The sequence below is a fragment of the Lissotriton vulgaris genome, chromosome 10 (assembly GCF_964263255.1).
Source record: "Lissotriton vulgaris chromosome 10, aLisVul1.2, whole genome shotgun sequence".
NCBI classification, from domain to species: Eukaryota; Metazoa; Chordata; class Amphibia; order Caudata; family Salamandridae; genus Lissotriton; species Lissotriton vulgaris.
This window is the reverse complement of record NC_141698.1, coordinates 332,463,159-332,490,143: the sequence shown is the minus strand read 5'-3', so window position 1 is coordinate 332,490,143 and position 26,985 is coordinate 332,463,159.

Genomic DNA, 26,985 nt, shown 5'->3' with positions numbered 1-26,985 from the left:
AACGTAAGCTTTACACCCGCAGGAGAACAATACAAAGTTGCATACAAACGTTTAAGCAAATCCAGGCCCAAAAGATTTTCACCACAACCAGTAGTCAAAATCAACGAAGCTTCTAGCTCACGAGGCCCAATTGTAAGGGGCAAAGGGCGAGAAACTGGATTGCTAACGGGGGCGCCAGAGAATCCAACGGAAACATTTGTTAAGCCAGACAAAGGTGCGCCAGGGAGTTTCGAATGCTTAATGGAACTTTTCGCTGCACCAGTGTCCAACAGAAAAGGCTCAACGACGCCCGATGTAGCAACTGCGACGTAAGGCCCTCTCTGATCAACCGGAACTGATACCACTCCCTCTCCTTGTCTTTGGCTGTCCTAGTAATTACTGTCGTCAGTTCCCTGATCGACGTAATAATCGTCTACATTGTACTGCGCAGATCGTCCTTGCGATGATCCACGTTGATCAAAACAGTTATTAGAGTTTGATGAGTTGTCTGAACGATCATTTTGAACACCGCGACCCCTACCACGTGGTGCCTGCTGTGAACCACCACGACCTCCTCTAGACGAATTACCAATATTTCGATCGCTCAGAACGGGACAATTGAATTTGATATGACCCTCCTGTCTACAATAGGCACATTGATTGTACCCTAACGAGGATCTTTGGAAAGAGGAGTCATTACGAGGTTGCGATCGGTTCGATTGCGACTGCGATCTATTCTGTTGGGGCGCATTCTGATTCGAACGTGGAGGAAACGCTTGCTGAAGCAACACTTTAGTTTTAAGCTCTTTCGTCTTTTTATCAGCGCGGTCGCTCTCTTCTTTCTCTCTGTTCTCATAATATTGTGCCGTGGCCAATATCTGAGCTGAAGTAGAAACGGCCCACGCACTCTCTGAATTCTTTAATTTATTGCTCAAATCGGGCAATAAGTTGGAAACAAATTTATCCACGAACAACCTTTGACCACCCTCAGTGCTCATATCCTGACCACTATGATCAATGAATGCCTCCTCAAACCTCGTAAAGAAGTCGGAAACACTCTCGTCCTTCTTCTGTTTACAAGCTGATAATTTGTCCCAATTTACCCTCATAGCTGGCATAAGAGTTTTCATTAACGTTATTATTCTTTGAGGGAGAGCAGCAACCAACTGGTCGGGTTTAGCACCACCAGTTTGTAACCCATCAGCCGCTATAATGGCCGCCCAATCACCACCTAATTCATTGGGATGGTTTTCCTGACGAATCTTAGCCCATACCGGTTGCGGAACAACATTGCCAAACAACATATCAATATCGGCAAGATTCATTATCGTAGCGTCTACGAGCTGCGATAATTCCTTATAGTACCCTGCAGGATTTTTACGAGGGTCAGGCAGAGATTGCTTCACCTGTAACACTTCTGAGCGTTTCCATGGGAGATGTATCCACACTCTCTGGAAATGCGCCAATGTCGCAGGGTTAGCATTAGGATCAGCTGGCATCCATACCGGCGGGACTTCGCGCATAGGAAATTGACCAGATTCATCTGGCAGTCTTTCAACGTCCTCAACAAACAAGGCTTGGGGTATAGGAGTGGGACGAAAAGATAGCAACCGCTCAACAGCACGTCGAACGTTGGTATCCACTATCAGTCCAGTTGAGAACTGAAGCTGCAGATCAGACAAAGCGGTCAGCACCTCGTCAGGTGCGTCGGCCGCTATCTGATCGCGAAGGACCTTACACATTTCTTCGAACACAAATCTCTGGGTTGGTATATTAAATTGACAAAATGTGTCGAGTACAACGCGTGGCGGATTTCGAAGAGGATGCATCATCCAACCCATCGCCATATTATATAGCGAAGCGCGTTCTCTGTTACCAGGAAGCTGACTACGTCTCTGAGGACCATCCGAACCAGCGGACCCAAGAACAGGTCCGAGCGAATGAAAGAAACTAGCCGCAAGAGGAGAATTACGACTACGAGTAGAGGGAGAAGTATAGGACACAGGACTAACAAGTGAAGGAGTAGAAACAGAAGCAACAGCAGGAGTTAACAGAGCAGGTGCAGTAGCGGGAGCAGGAGTATGTGGAAGCGGAGGAGCAGTAGGGATAGCGACGGGCAAAGGAGCAGGAACAGTCGGAAGAACGGGTGCAGGTTGGGGAACAGGCAAAGGAAGAATAGGTGCAGGGACAGGTACAGGGGGAAGCACAGGAGCTGTGGTACCCTGCACATACGGAGGTGGCGACTTCATAAGATAGGACATCAAAGGATCCTCAACTGGTTCTTCCTTCTTATCCGACTCCGTAGGCAAAGCAGGATAGCATTTATCTATGGACATACGCTGTAGCCTATCAAACACTTCCTTTTCCTTAACCTCCTTATCACGCTGAAACTGCTCTGCTTTCTTTACAATGGTAGCAACATTATCTCGCTGATTTCGTTTAGTCTGTCTGATTTCTTTCTGTTTGGCTTCTTTACGCCACAACCGAAAGGCATCAAACATGGCCGGCCTTGACTTTTTCGCAAATAATTTAGCCTCTAGATTATCTAAAATCGGGGTTTCAAAGCTACCATGAGGTGGCCAACTAAGGACACCGTCTTTCTTCGTATAGCGGATCCAATAATCATTAAAAGTAATCGGGCCTAGCCCATGTTTACTGTATAATTCATAAGTCGGAGTTCCAACCGACACGAGTCCTCCAATCGGGAATCCATACCACAAGGTCTGAAACAACTAAACAAAGTACTGCAACTAGGCATCTTGCACACTAGCCGAGTTTCACAAACTTCAAGGGTTACGGGATTTACCAAGTCCCAGCAAAGAGCGAAAACCCTCGGTTTTTGGCGGCTGCAGTCGTCAAACAATACAACAAAGGACCAAGAACTACAAATGCAATGGAACCATGCAACCACTAAGCAACCACAACCAAGAACTCTGGGAGCGACCCACAAATACTTAACTCAAAGATCGATGGCGTCACCAGGAAGGCCCGTCAATCGTCTCGCTCTACCAAGGTCTACGCCAGGCGCCAAAACAGGTCTACAGTCAGGGCAGCAGTCCGTCGCAGCCGTCCGGAGGCGGGAATCTTCGCGGGAAAAGTCTTCGGGCCACTTATTTCGACAACAGGATCGATGAAGCGGAGTGCACCTTCCCTCGGAGATTTCGCACGAAGTTCCTCACGATCGTCGGGCTTGGACCGGTACCACTGATGCAGCCCCACGTTGGGCGCCAACTGAAGGACTGGGTTATTTAGAACCCAGCGGTGCCAGGGCACAACACCTGAAACCTTCGTGGGTAACCTGCTCCGGCGTACGAATCACAGAGACACGGGACACTTCCTTCGGCGTCAAAGATTCAAGGTTTATTTGCTGCAGGGAAACACAGAAATCACGGAAGTACAACCAGTGTAGTTCAGAGTGTCTGCTTCAAATTGGTTCTGCGGATCGCTCCTTTTATACATGGTTTTCCCATAGAGTTACATTGAACACAAAAGTTTATGACCCGGTTCCCATAATTATCCCCCAGAGGGGTCACTTTGGTCACTTTGATACACACAAGGCCCGGAGCATAAGTGCGGAAACATTTGGCGGTTCCCAACTGTAAAAACCCATCTTCCCAACATTAGTGCATTCCAATCGGCAATAAAACAGATCAAAATAGGAACAAGAACAGGTGTAGAGGAAGACGGAGACAGTGGGGAAATCGGAAAGGGTGTAAAAGGGAGGTATCGAGAAACACGAGATACAGGCATCAAAGGGACGTGCCTAATGAGATGCACGGCTAAGACAATAAACCGGCACGGCGAGATGAGCCTCGAGCGGGGCCATTTGCCTTACAGTATCATCCCCCTCATCATAAAGACACTTACAAAAGACATGTGTCTTCCGCAAATATCTTGGGAGTCCCAGGGTCGCGAAGCGGACAGCGTCCGTTCGCTGGCTACTTGAGGGCAAGAGACAAAATGGATGCCGTATCTAAGATGGAACCCGTGGGTACAGATAGAAATACCCACGTAACAAACGAACGGTTTAGATTAGCGCAGGGAAACTGCGTACACCCACTAAACTCGTCATTTGCGGTTCATAGATACCAGACTCGACCATATTCGTGCGAGTCGAAAACACCACTTACAATTGTAACGGAACCTCAACGCAGGGCAGACCAATCACCACCGTGATGGACTTACCTGCTTGGGGCGATAAAACACGGACGCGGGCCCGCAACTGCAGGGACACCCTCCTGTTTTACGCCACTGTGAACCCCTGGGGTTCTTTCTAAAGCTACTGTAGGGACACACTGGATTACCCCACTGGTACTCTCCAGCTGCCCTCGGCGAGGACCAGGCCCTAGGCCACCCAGGTGCCACTGGATCCTGCCAACTCACCAAGTGGGGGGTAGTAACCCCTGGCACATAACAGCCATGCTCCACTCTTCCTGTCTGCAAGACAGGGCTAGACTGCCACTGGTTCTCCGGCCTAGGGTCTACAACCTTAGGTGGACCAGGAGTCTCAGGGAAGGCTCTCCTCCCCTTACCTCTTCTCCTAGGGTTCCTCCGCCTCCTGCGAGGGGTACCCTCTAAACACCACTCTCCCAACCTAGGGTTTAACCCCTCAGGTGGTACCGGGGTCAGAGGTGGGCTTTCCCACCCTCTGCACCCCCTTCCAGAGTCCTGCTCCCTCCCAACCGGGGCGGTACCTCTGGAGAAAGAACTGGTTAGGATACTGCTTACAGTACTCCCACCCTTCAGGTCAGGCAAACCCTGAACCTGGACCTCAAACCTCCGGTCTAGAACCTTTGGTGGAATCACTGCCTGGCACTCCAGGACTTCTGAGGACTCACAGGTCACTCCCAAATCACTCCTTTCACTGGACTTCTGTACTCTCCCTACTGGAGCAGTACTGCCAGACTCCACAACTATAGAAGCTCCGCTCACAGATGCTCCAGGTCCTCCACACACTAGGAGATCTCCCTCAAGTGGACTAACAGGAAAGCATAGGTCCCCACCCTGGTGTTCCCTAAAGAAACCATCCAGGCTCTGAGGCAGGGCTTCGGGCGTCTGGGGACTCTCGGTCTCACACTCACTTCCGCTCCACTGAGACAGACAGCAAGCCCCTACACCCTCCTCACTATACTGAGACCTAGCTGGGCTACTCTCACCCTCCTCCACCACGCTGGGTTGGAGAAAACCTGACCCACTATTATTGGAATTACTCACTAGCGGCGCTAAGGAACCTCTTGCACTCTCCCATCGGTCGGCTTCCGCTGCAAGCTCACATGCACTAAACGATCCAAACTTCAACAGGTGCTGTCGCAACTCTGGCACACAATAACTGAGCAGGTGCTCTGTGACAACCATGCAAAACAATCCGCCAGACTTGTCGTTCACGTGAGCCTTTTCCCAATCAAACAGTGCTCCACAACACTCATCTTCAAAGTCTTCCCAAGACTGATGAGGCAGTTTCCTAAGTCTCCTGAACTTCAACCCAAACTCTTCTGCGGGGGAAACAGGAACCATACTCGGGGAACTGGGAGTGGGACTGTCAACACCAACACTTAAAAAGCTGCCACCACTGGACTCCACCCTCCCTGGGGAATCCAGACAATTACAAACGCACTCAGGGGGTAACCTACTCTCTTGGGCTACCTTCTCCCTGAACAAGGCCCTCTCAGCCTCTAGCTTGGCATGCTCCAACCTGAGCTGTTCCAACGCTAGCTGATACTCCCTCTCTTCCTTCCTATCCAACCACTCCTCTGGGGACAGGGAAAGGGATTGGGCGCTGGTACTGACACTGGACCCAGCAAGGGACTCCCTATCTATGGGGTCCTCACTCTCTGCTGACATCCATCCACTGTCATCACCATCCAACTCACATTCATCAACAGAATCTTCAGGGCTCCCCACAGACTCACCACCCTCATGGCGTGCGGCCCGGGCCCTATCTCTCTCACTGTGCTCGAGATCCCACTGATCCTTTTGCCACAGGATCAGGCTGTCCCTAAGCTGGGACTGAGTAACCAACTCACTCACCTCTATGCCTCCCTTTTCGCAGAATCTGACCAGCTCTAACCTACTGTACCTAAACAGACTACAGAGATCAAAAACTGGCTCCATTTTTGCGGACGTTCTCAGGAAAAGTTTGACACAGGGAACCTGGGGGTCTGAGCTAAACAGGAGATTACAATCACAATTCAGCAAGATTCCTATCTCAGAACTTGCACTCCACTGTCCAGCGTAACACACACTCATTCACACACAACCCTCCCCTCGGACTGGTAAGGCAGTTTCTACCACCCCTGATTCTCTCAACCTGACCACTAGCGACACAGGTACCAAACTCTGGGAGCAGGGCGGGGAACAAGGTACTGGACAAAATACAAATGACACCTTCAGGAGAAGCAAAACTGAACTTCCCTAAAAAACAATCATTCCCAAAATGCGGTTATCTAAAAAATGCAGAGCTTTGAAGTGTGGCCTGTCGCCACTGTGGTACAGCGCAAACACAAATCCTTATCCTCACCGCTTGCCGCCAATGTTAGAAACGGGACCCTGGCCAGCCAAGACTCGCGTCGAGGTCAGTCAGGGATCACCATTTCTAAAGTCAGGGCAAGGGAGTCACACACCAAGGCAACCCCCACTCGCCCTCTAGGTAGTGTGGCGCGAGCAGTCTAGGCTAAACTTGGAGGCGGTATGAGTTAAGTATTTGCGCACGCACCCCAGCAACAACACCCAAGGCCCACCACAAAGAAAGACTCCACACAAGGATATATATCAAAAATAACCTTTGTATTTATAGAAAACAAAACACATTAGATAACACAAACTTTACAATGTGCCAGGGGCACGGGCAGAATTTACAAGGGGAATTATGTACAGGACAGGGCCACATGGACCACTGTCAGGGGTAGGCACTTGTTAGAAAATAATACTGGTAGATATACACTTATGTCGTAAACATAGAATGAGTAGCACCAAAATTATAAATGCAACACACATCCAGTAGTCACTGGAAAAGTAAGGACCTCCTACGCAACCCTAACACACTGTAGGTAAATCACGCAGGTAACTAGGACCTAAGGACGGAATACCAACACCTAAGCAATTCACTCTTAGCAAAGGGAAGGAAACCTAAACATAAAATGAACCATCAACAATCTACTATGCAGGTCACATTGAGCATAATGGATAAACATAAACAATCCTCTCTGCAGGTCACATTTAGCAAAAGGAGATAACCATAAGAATACCTAATCAGGTCACTTTTAGAAAAGGTAAGCGGAATCAACATTTCTCTATGCAGGTTACTTTTAGCAAAGAGGGATAACCATAAGAATACCTAATCAGGTTACTTTTAGAAAAGGTACAGGTTAGAACACATACGCAAGAATTACATAACAAGAAATTACAATGCGCGGGGTGCACAAAGCACAACACTCATAAATGTCCCTCAGGCCAACTGGCCTCGAAAGGGGCGGAATGCCCTGAGTCTCAGTGTCAGGGGGTCTGTGCAGGCAGCACAGAACACAAAGCCTAAACGTGGCAACTGTCCACTAAGTGCTGGACAGTTGTAAATATGATGCACAACGTTGGAGCCAGGAGGGCTCAAGAACAAAGTGGGCAAGGAGCCTCTCTGGGCTCGTAAAACAAATATGCACAAAAGAGCTTCAGCGCTCTAAACACATGTGGGCGCTCAAGAGCCTTTCTGGGGCTCTAAGACCAAGTGGGCTGGGGCGGGAGCCTTCTCGTGGCTCAACAAACAATTTGCCCCGGGAGCCTCGGGCTCCAAGCACCAAAAATGCGAGTCGTTGGAGTCCCTCACGGGGGACTCAGAAACAGATAATGCCCCCAGGAGCCTATCGAGGCTCCACGCAGTAGTGCGCGCGAGATCGCGCTATGGGGGAGGGGCGGACACCGGCAATGTGTCCCGCGGCCCCTCTCCCTCCTTCACGCACTCACCGGCTGTCTCAGGGCGGGCGGGGCTCCTCTCTCCTCACGGGGAGCCTCCCAGCAGCAGCGCGGGGCTCCTCTCCACACGGGGAGCCTCTCGGACACGGGAGCAGGCTTCCTCGGTCTCCCGCCTGGCCTCGTCACGACGTCTTCCCGCCTGACTTCCGCCGGGGCCGCCAATGGCAGCGCGGCCCTGGGGGTCAGGGGCGGGACTTCCGGGTCGCTGAAGGCAGAGCGGCGGCCCGGCAACAATTCTCGATGCTCCCGGGCTGCGGCGGTGATTCCTTGGAAATGCCGGGTGGGCACCGGCTCGTAATTAAATAAATACCACGGGGCAATGCCGGGTGGCACCGGCCTTCTAATTAAAAATACAGCGAGGTGGCACTCGCTAATGCCGCAAAATCGGCAATCTCGGTCCCAATGCCGGGTGGGCACCGGCCATGCAAAATAAAGCGCTCCCAAGCGCTCGGGGACAAAGAAGAAGCGCGCTCAGCGCTGGAAATATCGGCAAAGCGCTGGGGCACAAGGAAAGCGCTCCTAGCGCTATAAATCAATGTCATGGCGCCTCCAGGCGCAGCAAAGCTCCAGCAGGGTCTGGAGGCAGGCAGAGGGGCAAGGCAGGGCCAGAGCCAGCACACTGGGTCTCCAAGCAGGGAGACAGCCAAGTGGCGGTCCTCTTGGCCCCAGCAGCAGCAGCAGCCCCCTCTGGTAAGATCCTAGGCAGAACCAAGAACAGGACAAATTGCATGGGGACACAGCCCCTTCTTATACTGTAAATTCCTTTGTCTCATGGTGCAGGGTGGGGGAGAAACCAGTTGCAGCTGGTTCTGAAGTACTCTGTTTACCCCAACCACCCTCTCTATTCACTGGCAGGGCTAGGGCCATCAGTCGCACTACAGGGGGTGGAGCCAGCATTGTCCGGGGAAAGGCCAGGCCCATCAGGGACCAAGTGCACTCCTCCCAAGCCATCAAGCATGCTGATCTCGCACTCACCACCGGGCAGACCCATCCAGCCTTCCTGGAGCCAGGCTCACCAGCTGGCTCCAGCCAATCACACTGCAGGCATATTTTACAGCAATATGCCAAGTCCCAGAAATGGCAATTCTACACATGCCACATTCACGCAACATACATCATTGCGAAGCATTCATTCCCACGAACACGCACATACCAAACTCGAGCATGCACTCCCCACACATCAGGAATTACTAGGGACACAGACATTCCCCATGCATCCCTATGGGAGAGCAGGCCAGCCGAACTACATGCACGCACTTTACTCTGGGACACAGAGAAAAAGTGCGCACAGACCAGAAAATCATCCACACATATCACAGATTAAAAGCAAAAAGATTAGGGGTGAACCTGCCTTAAGGGCCAAGTCCAACAGGTATGTTTTGTCATAACAGTAGAACATAAAGCACATTTCCGTAAAAAATGTTCAGTTTGAGCATTGTCGTAGTAACTAACTCTAATCTTTGAAATTCACTTTTTGAAAGCTGGGTAAGGAAATTAGAAAACAAAAACAAAAATGTGCAGACTGTGGAAGAGCACTTCATGAATTCTAGCTGTTCAATAATACCACTACAGCCTTTTAGCTACATACTTTATATTTATGGAGAAACCTTTCCCAAAAACTGAAGCATCATTAGCAGAGCCAAAGCTGCTGTAATGTTGTAATGCTTAAGCAGCATCTTGCGCAAACCCACCACTCTGGGCATACAAAACCCCCTGACGTCAAAAGCGCTGAGTTTATTTACTTCATCCAGCTTTCTCCTTAGTGTCACCAAGGTCGCAGCAGTTTGGAAAAATAGAACAGTCAGTTCACAAAGAAAAGTGTAAAAATACTGACTGAGAACTATGTTGGTGCATCAAAGTACTTTTACACACTTTTGCCATTCACAAAACAAGTGGAATAGTACACTTGGAAATTAAAGTCAGGTCCAGGCTTAGGAGGGTACAATTACACCTGTCATGACTTTTTTAAAGGTTGCCTATTTCACCTCTGCAGGAGGTCTCTAAGGAGAAAGCTGGATTAGGTAAATAAACTCAGCACTGCCCAAGCCCCCAGTTACTGTTTGAGTGCCGAGCCACGGAGGGGTCAGGGGACCCTGGGTGCTTACTATTCACAAAACTGCATTGCAGTGTTGTGATTGGTCAGGGGAGACTGGCAGTGCTTCTTGGTTCAGCCTTGTACAATAGAGGAGAGACAAGGGATTTGGCGATACGGTAAGAGGTTTTATTCATTTATGTATTTATTTATTTATTTACATGCCCCCCTCCTCCACCTCACCAACCCTGATCCATGTAGCCTGCCACTGCTCCTCACTCATGGCAGAGAAATTCAATGTGGTAAATCTATTAAGCCTGACAGGAATCCTATTGTGAATTACTAGCACACGAAAAAGGGGATATTTTGAGACATAAACATGAATTGGACCCATCAAGTTCATCAACTATGAAGACTCTGCAAAAGGGTTTTTAGCTCAAACACATTGGTTATCTGTAGTTTATAGCACAGCTCACTATTGCAGTGATAATAGATAATGTTAAACACCTGTTATTATAACCAGAACCATGAGTCTGTTTCTAAATGTGTGGGCTATGGTGTGTGTTAGAAATGGGGTTTGAAATTGGCTGGGGAATGCACCTAAGCCAGGCAGTTCCCACCACTCCAATCAAGGCAAGTCAGATACACACCAAAGATAATCCGTGCTCACCCTCTGGTAGCTTGGTGAAGAGCAGTCAGGCTTTCCATCAGAGGCAATGTGTAAAGTGTTTGCGAGGCACAGTCACACCAGTGACACAATGAATACACGACGAAAAGGACTTCACACAGAAATTTGTAAAAAAGAAACTATATTGTACATATAATTGACCAAAACGACAAATTATAAATACTGTGCATACTATGCAAATCCTAGGTCAGTACTCATTATCCTGACAATGCAAGACTAAAAAATAACATACATCACAACATCAAGGCATGGAATGCAACAAATTATAGAATAGAATGGTGCCTATATCACCAAGTATTACCCTCAAAACATAGGACACAAAGCACCGGCGCTTTTATTAAACTTTTAGTTGGCACTTGGTCAAAAGACGTAGTGCACAGGAGTACATTTGCGCCTACTTCCTGACATAGGGTGACCCAATGCTATCCAAGTTCATATCGGGGTAGGGGCCTCCATTGAGTTCTTACCCCTTAATGTCGAGAAAACGAATGCCCCAAGGTCTCAGAAGCCCGGGGCCTTCTCGGGTCCTCATCCACTGATGCACCCAAAGAGATGAACTGGTAAGCGCACCCATTCTGCCACACAACAGAGGAGGCGGGATGGATTCCCCCAGCCCCACTCACCCTCAGTACTTTGCGGGTGCATGGGGAAAGCTTCGCAGGCCACTTCTACTGACCACGCAGAGCAGCAATCGCTTCTCCATACATTCCAGGGACTTCTGGGTGGAGCTCAGTGTCTGGTGGTCATTGGGGATCAGGCTGGCCAGGACTTCTTAGTTCACAGGCGACCTCCTGCCTTAGGCAACAAGTGTCAGCAGGCCTCAGGAGTGGGGCCTGCTATGTCACACTATCCACATATTTCTCAGTTCGGTGACTTGTGAGTCCTACAACAGAGTCACTGCGAGGGGCCACGCTGAGTGGGTTATTTACAGTTGATGACTTTGCAGGGGGATGCTACCTCCATCTTGAGCCTGCATGTCACTGTTCCCCTGTTTGGTGGCCCTGCTGTTGGCAACAAAAGTTCTGGTGATTACAGACCAGAGCAGTTGGCTCGGTCTTAACGAAATCGCTCTTACCACGCTGGTCAAGATGTTCCTCTTGGAAAGGAAAAGAGCACCACACATACTTCCCCACCAAAAGCTCTCTCATGTAAATTGGGGAAGTTACAAACGCACACTGGAAGTGAATTTAAGTCAGCACAAACAGGGAGGGCACAAGCAACTTGGTCCCTGGAGAACAACTGGGGGACACCAAAGCAGAGAGGCAGGCCGCAGGCCACAGGGACATAGCAATGTGGCAGTCCCTCTTGCAGTCCAGTAATCAGTAGTCAGCAGATCAGCACAACAAAGCAGGTATTCCAAATGGCAGTTTCTCCTGGTAGCACAGCAGTCCTCTGCAATCTGCAGCAAGTAGAGCCAGCAGCATCCGGTTACAAGTTCCAGATAGTGCCTAAAATCATGGGGCCAGAGTCACTGAACTTATACTCAAAATTGCATTTGTTCAAGGGGAAACATCAAAAGAACCTTTAGAAGTTTGCAACAATCTGCTTTCAATTGCCTGGAGGTGGTCTAGCGTATGATATTTCTGGCTCACAAACGTAACATTGGCCAGCTGCGCGAGAGGAAAAATCCAATTTGGACGCTTCATGGAGTTCTTTAGAGCAAAAACTCAGTGATGTCCACTGGTGGAGTGGAATTTGTTGTCCACCGGCATTAAAAACTCATTATCCAGACAAAGCATGAATTACAAATGACATACACCATAACCTCAGGGCATAAAATGCAACAGATTAAGGAATAAAACCACATGAATCATGAATACTGTGCATATTTAAAGCATGAAAATGCTGAAGTTTATAAAAAGGTACCTAAATCCCGAATTATTACCCTCAAAAAGTAGGGCACAGAGCACCTGCGCTTTTGTTAAACTTTTATGTGGCACTTGGATAAAAGACATAGGGCACAGGAATACCTGTGGGCCTACTACCTGACATACGGTGGTACAATTGTATCCAAGTTGCTATAGGGGGTGTGGGTTTCATCAACGTTTAACCACATAAAATAGAGTAAATGAATGCCCCAAGTTCTAGCGACTATGGAGCCTTCTCAGGTCCTCAAAGGGTCACCACCTATGCCCTCAAAGAGAAGAACTGGTAAGGGTGCCTCTCCTGCCATGGAACGGAGGAGTGTGGGATGGATTCACCGCTTTCCCCGACCCCACTCACCCTCAATACTCTGCGGGGTACAAGAGAAACTTTTCAGGCCCCTGCTATTGACCACGCAGGGCAAGAATCACTATTCTGTACCTTTTAGGGATTTCTAGGTGGAGGTCAGCATCTGGTGGCCGTTGGGGAGTGGGCCCGCCAGAACTTCTTAGGTCACAGGTGACCTCTTGCATCTGCGGCCTCAGGAGTGGGGTCTGCTATTTCTCATAACCCAGGTCTCCCTCTGTATGCCGGCTGCCGAGCCCTGCAACCTCATCAGTGCGAGGGGCCGCGCTGAGGAGGTTATTGACAGTTAGCGGCTTTACATGGGGATAGTGCTTCCCCTTTGAACCAGCACATCACAGATATCTTTCGCTGGCAATGACAAAGGTTCCGGTGATCACAGAGCAGATGGATCAGTCTAAACAAAAGTGCTCAACCCTGGCTGGTCAGGATGCTCCTCATGGAAAGAAAAAGTGCTCCACACACATTTCCCCACCGAAAGCTCTCTCATGGAAAGTGGGAGAGCACAAAGTGCTCAGCTCGCACTGGTCTCGAGAAGTTCAAATCAGACGCTGGAAGTAAATTTAAGATGTCACAAACCGGGAGGAAGCAAGACACTTGATCCCTGGAGAGCAACTATGGGCCACCAAAGCAGGGAGGCAGGTAGCAGGCCAACACATAAGGTACATTGAAAAGTGTCAGTCTCTCTTGAAGCTCAGCAATCAGAAAGGCAGCAGATCAGCACAAAAAAGCAGTTAGTCCAAATGGTGGGTTCTCCTAGTAGCACAGCAGTCTTTTGGCAATGTGCAGCATGTAGAGCCAACAGCATCTTGTTACAAGTCCCATGGGGTGTTTAAAATCATGGGGTCAGTGCCCCTGCACTTATACTCAAAATTGTCTTTGTTCAAGCAAGAACTTCAAAAAGAACCTTTAAAGGTGTGCACCATTCTGTTTAAACCCACCCCTGGCTCTAGACAACAGTAGGGGGTATATCAGCCTTTTTGTGTGAGGGAAGGACACAACCTATACAATTGTAAAGTGTGAATGCTCTCTGCCAGCCCAGAATGAAAATCAGCATGCAGATGAATGTAGATGTAACCTTGTCACACCCAACCCTTCCTATGTCATGGCTGTCTGAAGTATGCACAAAGTGTAGCTGTCACCCAGGCCGAGTCATTTATTGAATTCAGGCTGCAAAGCACGAAGAGCCATAAGAACAGAGAAATGCTCACTTTCTTATGGTAATGTTAACAAAAAGGGGAGGGAGAGAATAATCTTAAATGGATTCGTTCTCCCTGGGTTAGTTTTATAAACAAAGAGAATCCATTAGGAAGGGGGAAGGGAGTGTCCCTACGATGGTTGGGAACACACTGGTTGTTTTTGGTACCCCTCACACACCAACAGGCCCCTTGGTGTCATGGTTCATCATTGGGGTCCTCGCATCCCTCTACGGGATGCGGCGTGCTGCGACCTACGGTTGCATGGGGGCACTTATGGTGGCTATGTGTGGTGTGAGTGAGGGAATATTATGTGAGTGCTGTGGTGGGGTTTGATAGTGAGTGGAGTTTAAAAAGTGCCTGGCTTGTGGGGTAACAAAAAACTTTATTTGGCCCCCGGGCTGGTTCTAATAAAAAGGGGTGAGAGAGGAGGTATTGGCGTGACCTATGTGCGCCACCTCCTATGTGTGTGTCAACATGTTTCGGTGTAAAAACTCCTTCTTCATGACTGGGGTACACAAATCCCCACCTTCCTCACGTCTCTCTACTTTTTCAGAATGTTCTATACTAAAAAAGTGAAATTTAATAGTGCAGGTAATACAATGTACCTACTGGATAACCGCTATTTAGCTAACCTGTAAAGGAAAAGGACAAAAAGTTTTTTCAGGTGGTCCGTTCCTTAAAAAAAACAAAGGTGTATTGACCTGTGGATACAGTCATAAAAAGGTGCGGTTCGAATTTCTAGACACGTTGGTGTCATTCTACACATGAAGAACGTGCCTGTAGTGAAAATTTATAAAAAGACAAATACTAGACAAACACACATAGAACATAAAACACATACTCTATTTTTAGGCGGATTATGGGTTGTAGATAGCCCCTGTGGTTATTGTTGGATCACATACATATCGTGGAAAAAATACTCTGTGAGGCTCACAGTGTGCTTAACATACTGTTTTGTCAGGAGTCTACTACTTCATGATACCGTGTTAACGTAGGGATCCCTCGCGCTTCCTTGCTGCCTGTGAGGAATAAAAGAGAGATACTGCTTTGCCCGGTACTTACATATTCGAAGAGGCGGTAAGATGGTTCTGTGGTTTTTGCATTACTCACGAGTCTATGAGGAGAATCCCTCTTCGCTGCCCCTTACGCCGGCTCCGTTGGTTGTGCTGAGGTGTTGCAAAGAGCCCTTTTATACCGTTTGTGACTCACCCCTAATTGAATAATTGGCAATATAGTAGACCGGGTATGCCCATATTTGGTTTCCCGGTAATGGGGCCCGTCTCTTCGCTCCTATCGCGACCACGCATGCGTGGTCGCGTGTTACAAAGAGTGCGCATGCGCGTTTGGTTAAGAGGCACTTTTATCCAACATGCATGCCTGGAATGGTTTGTACTTTCGCTAATCTTGTTACTAATAGGAGGGAGTTCGTGCCTACTCTTTTATTGATCTAACTTTGGACAAAGTCAGAATTCTATTAAATCGGGTCAGTCCGATTTCGATAAAGTTGTAACTTCAGTTCTTACTTAGGCATGTAAGTGAAAGATAAGGAGGAGTTGGTTTATTGTTTAGTCTAATACGTCTCATAAAAGTTCTCCTGTTAACTAGGTTTACTTAACACCTTTGCTGCTAATGGGATTCCCCTCCTGTGCTGCCCCTCATTGAAATGGGTGTGGTCGTGACAGAACCATTCCGTCATCAGCACAGCCCAACCGTGACTGATGATGGAATGGTTCCGTCACAAGCATCAATGGGGTTAATTTCCTTTATTTTGACATATCTACTACGGAGTATTTTGGGCTCAGTATATTATGATTCTCTTTTCTTAATTACATTTTTTATAAAAATGTATTCAAATAGAGAGGGCTTTTCGTTCAGAAGGGGCCCTTTGACAGTTGCACAAGACTGCATCAGACGGATATCTTTTCCTATGTAAGTGGCTCAAGTATTCAGTAGACCCAGGGAATGGCATCGTTCAGACCCGAGAAGTGTGTTCCCAACCATAGTAGGGACACTCCCTTCCCACTTTCTAATAGTGGCATTTCTAAAATAGTAATTCAAAATCCATCTACACCAGTACAATATTAAACATACCAAACATGACAACGCATTTCTTTCAGATCAGGAATTACCACTTAAACACATGTTAGGGATTTTCCAATGTTAGCCTATGAGAGGAGTAGGCCTCACAGCAGTGAGAACCAAAATATGCTGTTTGTCACTACCAGGACATGCCACACATTAAAGGCACATGTTCTACCTTTTACGTACACAGTCATCTGCCCTTAGGGCTATCTAGAGTCTTCCTTAGGAGTGACCTACGTGTAATAAAAGAGGTGATTATGACTTGACAAGTAGTTTTAAATGCCAAATCAAAGTGGCAGTAAACTGCACATGGAGGTCTGGCAGTGGGAGGCTGAGACAGGTTTGAAAGGCTATGTCAGTGGTTGGGACACACAGTGCTGCAGGCCCACTAGTAGCATTTAATTTACAGGCAATGGGTATATGGGATGCCACTGTACAGGGGAATTACAAATAAATTAAATATGCCAAACAGGTGTAAACCAATCATACCATGTTTAAAGGAGAGAGCACATCCAATTTAAGACTGGTTAGCATTGGTAAAGGTCCCAGAGTCCTAAACCCAATAAAACGGTCAGAAAAATAGATGCAAGAAGGCATAACGTTTGGGGATACGCCTGCAAAAAGGTCCAGTGTGAATCTATGGTCTGTCTGTTTCAGTACCTTGAATTAGTGTAGCATGAAAGTGATATTTTCTTACTACAGAATGCCACACTGCTACTAATGGGAGCTGATGGAGTCACTGTAGGCCTCCCTCGATCAAAGCAATATCAACCCCTTCATTTGCAAGGTGAATGCAGTGAACCATGCCTCTGGCACACCAATCCCTCAGGTAAATATTTTGAAAAAAACAGTGGAGAAAAAACTGGATCGAAAAGCATTTTATTTTCCTTTGGAGAAGCACCTGATGTTTCTATGCTCTCCCACTTATTTCTAGCTCTCCATAAGGTATGACAGTGCCACACACTAAGTAGTGCTGGCTTACAATGGCAAAACAGGGATCCATTTCACTTTGGACATGCTGCAGAACATCTTCTTGCAATCTTTTACCAAGAAGGATGGTGTGCGCAATGCAGATGTAGATGCTTCTTCTTTGTCCCTCTTCCTTTTTTGGGCATTGAACTGACTTTCATAACAAGCAATAAGATGCCTGTGCCTCAAAGATGTGACCCTGCTGAGCTTCTTATCACACAACGTGCATGTCACATGCTAGGAGGTCATTCTTTCCCCAGATGGTATAGTACTAGATAGATTCAGGTTGTGATCTTGAATCCTCAGTTTGGACATCTCCAAGTTCTTAAGTTCTCTCCTCATAGTGTTCCTCTGTTTTCCTTCTTTTCTGATCAAAACGTTTGGTTACTCAAAAAAGAAAAACACTGATGCAGAGCTCCCCTAAGGCAGAAGGTGCAGTTATCTATGTAAGTAAGAAAGTCAACAACTATTTGACAGTGAAGCAAAATCTTGTTTTTTATGAAAGGGAAGTCTGGAAAGCAATTCTCAACAATAAAGAAAAGAAGGCATCGGGCCCAGATGGAATTCCTCTGGATTTGTTTACGGAAGACCCATAATTCCGGTCCCCAGTACTTAAAGCTGTATTTAATTCAGTTTGCAGCGAGGGAGTTCGAAAATCCTGGCGTACATCTGTGATAGTGCCTGTTTTCAAAAAAGGTGATGTGCACGATCCCAGATATTATCGACCAATATCTCTTTTGGACACCTAGGCCAAAGTAATTGGGAGAGTAATGCTAGACAGCCTCCTGGACTGGATAAATGCTAACCATATCCTAGCTCCTACCCAGTACGGGTTTAGGAAGGGCCTAGGTATTATCGAACAGTGCTTTAATCTGCACCTCATCCTGGCTAAATATAAATATGTGAAGGGCACCTCTACTCATCCAGCATTTATGGATTTGACCAGCACTTTCAACTATGTCTCATGCTCTAAGATGTGGGACATTTTAGTAAACATGGGTGTCAATGCAGGTCTGGTCTCCTTTCTGAGGCTTCTCCATCACAATCTTTCTGCCTCAGTGAGGTATGGCAATGATGGCGAATGCTCAGAACAGTTTAGCATTAAGCGCCGGTTGTGTTAAGGATGTGTTCTCACCCCAATCTTATTTCTCCTTTATACTAATGATTTGGAGAAAACTTTAGTTACGGTTGGGGCTGACGTGCCACAAGTTGAGAAAAATGCTGTGCCAGCACTTCTTTATGTGGATGATGGAGTCCTTATGGCAAGGATTTCTAGCTATGCCAACTTAATGAAGGACTTGGGTCCGGAGCCAAGCTATACGAAAATTTGTCATGATTTGTGGCCCCAAAAATACTAAGTCTTGTAGCCTGAATATAGAGGGTAAAAAGCTGGAAAGGGTTAGTTCCTTCCCGTATTTGGGCCTGGATTTTGGTGAAGGCTGTACATGGAATACCTGCATAAATATTAGAATAATAAGATTGACACGCGCTGTTGGCACTACATATTCACTTACTATGTCCATAGGTAAAAAGCCCATAGCCCCAATTTTAGAGATTTAAAATCGCAAATGTATTCAGATTTTAACATATGGTATGGGGATCTGGGGTTGTAAGGATGTTTTTGCTATGCAGCTGGAGGTGAATAGATTTTGCCGTAGAGTTTTAGGAGTGCCCCCTTCCTCGCCACATTTTTCCCTCCATTTGTAGCTAGGTCTTGAGTATGTCCAAGATAACATGAATGCTGCACCTCTAGCTACCTGGTGTTCTATCTGGACAATTGAAGTGGCTGATTTTAATCAGGCAATTATGAGAGTCTGTTTAAGCTGTACTTGTGGTCTTTGTATCCCCTGGCTCCAATACATTGAAACAAGCCTTACAGAACTTGGTTACTCCTCTTTGTTTGAGCACCCAGATCTAATTGGCAAAGGGGATCGACAGAGGGTTTTGGTGGGTTTTCAAAAACATAAAGACTCATCCAGGGAACTGTCCGAAGTAGCCAAACCCACTGTCAGGGATTATTGCCTTATACAAGGACCTCCCTATATTGCCCTGTATTTACTATATGTAAATAATGTGCACAAAAGGAATTTGTTGACTAGATTCAGGATGGGGTCGTTTCGATGGTTGGTATGCTTTCCCTTGGGTCAGTATTCTTCGGAATCTATTACTATCTGCCCTTGTGATGAACATTTGAGTCAAACCATTTTACATTTTGTCTTTTTTGGTCAGTTTTATCTTCCATTTACCAGGACATTTTTAATACCTCTCTCGTGCAGACACAAATTTTCCAAGTGCAAAGCAGCTTTGTATTTTCTGCAGCAAATCAATAACCATGATGTTTGCTTTGCTGTTGGGAGCTTTTTGAAGTGTATTTTAGCAAAGAGAAGAAGCATGCTGTTTTAATTTCAATGCACTTTACTATTCTCCTTTATTGCACAGGGGTGCCGCTCGCAGTCGGACTGTTGAGGATCCTTTCTTGCCCTGAAGCCTGCCTAACAGTGACTTGCCTGTGACTTGGGAGCCCGTGTGCTCAGTCTCCTTCTGAAACCAGGAAACTACGTCCAGCGACCAGGAGCGGGACTGCGAGGACCAGGAGCGCTTGCAGCAACATCATTCCGCGCACCTGGTGCCTCTTCCCGCCCCCTCCTCCCTGTGAGCTAAAAACGACTCGCGGCCCCCGCTTCGCGGGAGCCGCTCGCAGTCGGACTGTTGAGGATCCTTTCTTGCCCTGAAGCCTGCCTAAGAGTGACTTGCCTGTGACTTGGGAGCCCGTGTGCTCAGTCACCTTCTGAAACCAGGAAACTACGTCCAGCGACCGGGAGCGGGACTGCGAGGACCAGGAGCGCTTGCAGCAACATCATTCCGCGCACCTGGTGCCTCTTCCCACCCCCTCCTCCCTGTGAGCTCAAAACGACTCGCGGCCCCCGCTTCGCGGGAGCCGCTCGCAGTCGGACTGTTGAGGATCCTTTCTTGCCCTGAAGCCTGCCTAACAGTGACTTGCCTGTGACTTGGGAGCCCGTGTGCTCAGTTACCTTCTGAAACCAGGAAACTACGTCCAGCGACCGGGAGTGGGACTGCGAGGACCAGGAGCGCTTGCAACAACATCATTCCGCGCACCTGGTGCCTCTTCCCGCCCCCTCCTCCCTGTGAGCTCAAAACGACTTGCAGCCCCCGCTTCGCGGGAGCCGATCGCAGTCGGACTGTTGAGGATCCTTTCTTGCTCTGAAGCCTGCCTAACAGTGACTTGCCTGTGACTTGGGAGTCCGTGTGCTCAGTCACCTTCTGAAACCAGGAAACTACGTCCAGCGACTGGGAGCGGGACTGCGAGGACCAGGAGCGCTTGCAGCAACATCATTCCGCGCACCTGGTGCCTCTTCCCGCCCCCTCCTCCCTGTGAGCTCAAAACGACTCGCGGCCCCCGCTTCGCGGGAGCCGCTCGCAGTCGGACTGTTGAGGATCCTTTCTTGCCCTGAAGCCTGCCTAACAGTGACTTGCCTGTGACTTGGGAGCCCGTGTGCTCAGTCACCTTCTGAAACCAGGAAACTACGTCCAGCGACCGGGAGCGGGACTGCGAGGACCAGGAGCGCTTGCAGCAACATCATTCCGCGCACCTGGTGCCTCTTCCTGCCCCCCTCCTCCTACTAAGCCCAGCCTCCTTACGCGAATGCGGGACGCGCGCGGACGGAGGCGCGGGCGAAGACCGGGCAAAGAGCGGGCCGTTTGAGGCCGTTCGAGTACGTGAGAGTCCGGTCCGGGCCCCCCCCCCTTTCATTGCTATATTCAGGACTTCTAACTACCAGAACAATGAGCACTAGAGAAACTAGAAGCAAAACTTCCTTAGCTGCGGCTGGAGCAGTAAAGGGTCCTATTGACACTTATTTTGCCAAAGCTGGATCCCTTCTGATTGAGGAAATCGAGGTGCTGGAGAGAAGAATCTCTCAGGAAATAGACTGGGTCAGGAGATCCTCAATGGGCCCAATGGCTCAAGCCAGAACTCCAGAAGGCAGACCCGAAGTGTCAAACAGCGAAAGGACTGAACTAGTACCGCGCCCACTCCCATGTATCACAACAACTGACCCTGAGTTTACTATCGAAGTCCCGAGTGAATTTGAGGACATGAGCCTAATGGCTCTACCTAATACCCAAATCCACCAAACGCCAGCAGTAATCCCCCAAACAATATTAGTTAACAATACAGAGGCAGCTAACGATAAAGAGTCTAGCTTAGATAGAGATAGGGGGGTGAGGGAAGGGGCAATATAAAAAAAGAAGAGGGGGTCTAAAATAAAGAAGATAATAGGATAAAGTCGCCAAAACCCAAACAGCCGAGAGGTAAAGGGGGGAAAGGAGCTATCACTGTTACCACCCTAGAGAAGTCGGGAATAACAACTCCCCCTAGAATCCGCAATATAACGCCATTACCACCGCCTACTAACATCGCTCTAGTGGATAACTCCTCCGATGAAATCACACTGGAGGACATAGGCACTTCTTAGGTCCCTATTGAGCCCCCTCAAAGCTAGATTGATCAAGATTGAAGCTAGATTAGTCATCATTGAGAAATCTACTGTGCAACTCGCTGATTCAAGGAAACTCAACATCAGTGGAGCTAAAGCAGCAAAAGGGGGACCGGAACCAAAGTCCAATAAGGGCAACGGACCCCCCATAGCTACAAAAAACAAGCTACCCCCCACAAACCTCAAAACTCCTCAAGCCATTCCAAACAAAACACTGCAACCCCAAACGCTAATAATGCCCCAACTACAATTCAGCACACAGTAACTGCCACTCCAAAAACAATCCCCCCCCCAAAAAGATACTGCTCTGACTCTGATCGATACTAAGGGCGATCCACCATCTACGGGAGAGAAATCTAACCCCACCTGCAAACAAAAATCCGTTAACCTCCCCCCAGAAGCAGCCCCTTACACCTTAGTCCTGGCGGGGGTTCCGGAATTAAAACCCTTGACATTTGAATCAACAACTTCACTTAGGAATAAAGTTATTAGCTGGCTCTCCATAAATAGACCACTCCCAAGAGGAATAACCAGCGATATCTCCATGGTCAGGCGGGCCACGTAGGTGGGTTATACCAGAAAATCTATAAGGGGAGACTGCATTCTGGTTACCTTTAGAGAGCAGAACACAGCTGCATATATTTGCGCCTGGGCTTCTGATGATTTTGGCAGTAACATTCAATCACTTCCTCTCTCATTTTTCTACCCATCAAGCCTTTACAACTTAGAGGACCAGAGATGGGGGCACCATCAAGAGCTGCTGGAGGATTGGGAAAGTTGCCATAGGGAGAGAAATGTTCTTCCTCATCATAGGGGACGACCTACAGACCATTTCTTACCGTATGGGGAGGAGGCTGGCTGGGAAACTGTCACAAGGAGGAGGGGTGGTGGTGGAGGATACATGAGAGGAATTCCGGGGCCCCACAGAATACATTATCCAGCCTATTTACCTACTTATAACAGATACAGTATTTTGGAAATGGTAGACTGACAATCGGACGAAGAGGGGGGAGAATTCCCAGTATCTCCTAGGACTGAGATTAGTGTACTCCCACCACCCGTTATACAAACAAGGGTAAAAAATATAGTGGAACCAAACCTAGCTCCAGAATCAAGCATGGAGGATCCTATTCTGACCCCTATTGATATAATATCCGACAAGAGCCATTCCCCCATAAGTCAGTTGGCGTCCATGGAGCATAACGTTAACAATTCCTCCACTACAGGACCAGCCACTCCCAAACTGCACCCCATAACCTTGATTTCATGGAACGTGGCAGGCCTAGTTAATAAAATTGACTCCACAGAGTGGGGCTCTTACATCAGCTCCAATAACATATTACTTTTCCAGGAGACCTGGGCGCGTGAGGAATTATCATTTCAGGGTTACGCAGCCTTTTCCAAACCCGCTAAGTGGGGGGGAAGGGGCAGGCCATCGGGAGGACTTGCGACTTGGGTAGCAACGGACCTAGGCTGCCACGCTACCTGTCTAGAGACCGCCTCAGACGACATATTGGCTGTCCTATTAGAGTGGCCAAACTCCTCGAAGTTGGTAGTTGTTAACATATATTCAAGGCCGGTATCCATGTCAAAAGAATCTAGTACCATAGATGAACTTTCTGTGTTCCTAGAAGGCATTCCATGGGAACTTGCATGCCTGGTGGGAGGCGATTTAAATTCACAGTACGAACCACTACCTGGCCTACGTGATGGCCCCTCTTTCGAGGAAGATTCATGCTGGCTTGTTCCAGAGACAGTGGCCCCTCCCCCCAGGGCCTGGACTCCCCTGGCCCTACAGATAACTGCCCTCACTTTAAACCAAGGCCTAAGGGCCTGCAATGGCCGCTGTAAATCGGACATTCCTAGCACTTACACCTATAACAAAATGGGCAGTGAATCGAGACTGGATTATATCCTCATTAAATTGTTTATGTGGCCACAAATAGTTGACTTTAAAGTCACCGAAAGAATGGATAGCGACCACAACGCCTTGGAATTGTCATATTCCATACTGGGGCATGAGGCCACATCCTATGGAACGGACAAAGACAAGTCGGGACTATTACTTGAAAACAATCGGAGAAAAGTCAAGTGGGAGAAATTGGCCAATAGCGTAGACAGAATACCACAGCTATACGCAAGGATTATCCAGCTTCTGGAGAGGGCTTTCAGATAGGGAAGGAGGTGCAAGGTGCTTATAACAGAGAAAAGCTTGCACAAACACATGCAGATATAATTAGTACCTTAGAGCTGGATTTGTTCTCATCGTCAGGGAAAAGAAAAGGCCCCCCGGTTAAGACAACCTGGTATAACGCCACCTGCAGGGAATCCAAGGCCAAATTGCTACTTGCAATAAAAGAACGCCATAATAAGGAAGAAATCCAAGCCAGGAGAAGATCTTACAAAAAGCTCCTGGAGAACGCGAGGGCGGAATGGGACCAAGATTATTGGGAAAACCTCGCTAGATCACTAACCAACAGAGACTCGCGCAGATTTTGGCGCATAGTCTCTAATGGCACAGAGGATTTATCCTCAGCAATCAAGCCCAACATAGCCCCTATGATATGGCAGAGTCATTTCCAGGCGCTGTATTCTGAAGAAGAAGGGTTTCCCAATATAGCAGGCAGTACAATGGCTCTTGATCCAACTGGGGTTCCTTTTACTGAAAAAGAGGTGAGGGAGGCCATTACTGGTCTAGCCGCAGGGAAAGCCCCTGGCCTCGATGGGGTGCCTGGGGACCTGTTTAAGCAGGAACCAGGGATATGGGCCCCATATCTCACATTGATATTCAACGCCATCTTGGGGGGAATGGAGGTTCCGGATACTTGGATGGGAGCAGAGGTGGTCCCAATTTACAAAAAGGGGTCCCCTCTGCTCCCAGCCAACTATCGTCCAATCAGTCTTATTGATATATCCCAAAAGCTTTTTGGAAGACTGATTTTGGACCGGCTACAGGCCTGGATAGACGAGATGGGTATTCTGTCCCCCTGCCAGGCGGGCTTTAGACAGGGTGTATCGACAATAGACCAAATTTTTAGGCTGAATCTCCTTTATTGGAGAACAGCTGTAATTGAGGGCGGTACTTTGTATACTGTCTTCGTAGACTTACGTGCCGCCTTTGATTTGGTACCTAGAGCGAAATTGTGGAGAGTCATGGAGGAGTTGAATGTCCCTGGAGACATCTTGGCAATCCTGATGAGATTACATCATAACAACTATGCCCGCGTGAGGTGTGGCAGAGGTGGCAAATTAACCGAAAGGTTCCCCGTTCGCAGAGGGGTAAGACAGGGTTGTGTGCTTGCACCAACCCTGTTTTGCCTGTTTGTGAACGGGGTCGTTGCCCACCTGAACAGGATTGCCAACACTGATGCCCCAAAATTGACCGGCAGCAGGGTGCCTGCAATTATGTTTGCAGATGACACCCTGCTGCTGTCTAAATCCCCTATGGGCATTCAACGTGTCCTGGACGGATTTTTGCAGTTCTGCTCAGAGCGGGGACATGAAATTAACCCACAGAAAACTAAATACATGATTCTCAATCCTAACCATCATAACCGAGCTCCACCTTGGCTAGGCACGGTCCAATTAGAACGAGTGCATACTATTGAATATTTGGGGATCACTCTTAATGAACATTTAACGTGGTCGACTCACCAGACAAAAGTGACCATCAAACTGGCTCAGTTGGCGGGTGGCACTATGAGACTGGCAAACAATTCTCCCTATCGGCCACTTACCCCCATTATTCATATTTACAAAACTCAAGCCCGGGCGGGTGTCACATATGGGGGCGAGCTGTGGGGTCATATTCAATCGTCTAAATTACAATCAACTGAAAATAAATTCCTGAGACAGATTGTTGCCCTCCCTCAGAGCACTCCACTATTTCCTCTTAGATTGGACTTGGGCATCCGACCAATAACGGAGGAGCTGGGTCTCAAACCTCTGACATTCTGGAGGCATCTTTGGTGTAGCCCAGATCTTTCAAACTATAGAGCGGAGCTACAGGAATTCCTGCAGTTACCCAACGCCAGGAGAATCCCGTGGATGACCTACATTAAGGGAATACTGGAGGAAATTGGTTTCCCGGAACTATGGTTGGACCCTCTAAACACCTGTTCAAAGATCCCAAAAAAGGTACTTGTGAGAGCCTATCAAGAACTGAAGCTCACCAGAGCCATCGATGGTACACGAGAAGGATCTTTGACCTACCTGTTCATAAAAGCTAAAGACTCCTACCATCTTGAAAGTGTTTTAGACGCCATGTCTCCTGTACTAACTAGGAAATTATGTTTCCAATGGATATACGGAACTCTTCCCTTAGCATCATTCACTGCATCCTGGTCATGTCGCTCCTCCATAGAAACTTGTCCTGTATGTGCACATCCCAAGGAGAACGATGTTCATATAGTCTTTTTCTGCAAGGGCTATGAGAGGAGCAGGAAATACTGGCTAGTCCCCTTACTCAGGAATTTGGGATTTAGATCTTTCCAAACCGCCTATAGAGTTTTAAAGACAGACTTATCCCCTATTGTAGTTTTTGCCCTGTCTAAATTTTTAACTTCAATGTGGTATGCTCGAAGTCGATGGGTAAAAAGGCTTGTATAAAAAGATTGGTCGACTTGAGATAGACTGAAATAGCGTCACTTTATTTTATCACTGTTTTTTATCATTGGATCACTACTGTTGTTTAATACGTTTTTAAATTTTGTATGAAATGTAATGCATCTTTTATGATCTTGTGATCGAAATAAAGATTTCTCGAATCGAATCGGATTGTATTTGTATTGCTGCTAAAATGTCCACCCCTGCTGCTAACTCCTCTATAGGATTGATTTTTATTATACATGTATTATTGGTTATTTATTTGCTGCTATTGATGGCTGCTGTTGTCTTTTGCACTATTAGATAATATCTGCTGCTACTTATGAACCCAATCGCTTTGCATTGTCACTTTGGTTCAGAGAAAAATTACAGTATTTGCCTGCTGTTGTACTCTTTTTAAATAGAAAATTAGTTTTGTATTGTTGAGACGTGTACGATTTTATATTATGTTTTTAATATGGTGTATCTTTTATGACCTATTTTCTAATAAAGAAAGAATTGAAATATATTGAATTGACAGTGGAGCAATAGTTCTCAGGAACACATTAAACCTCCACTGCAGTTCTTGGAAAATGGGTATGGGTGGATTCATGTGCCCAGGAATCATGCGTTCTGATTACCAGTACCGCAACTCCAGGAAAGGGCTAAAATGTGGAATATTTGCAATGTTCCTCCATAGGTATGAGATTTAAGTTGCAATTACAAAACATTTACCCTCAAACAATA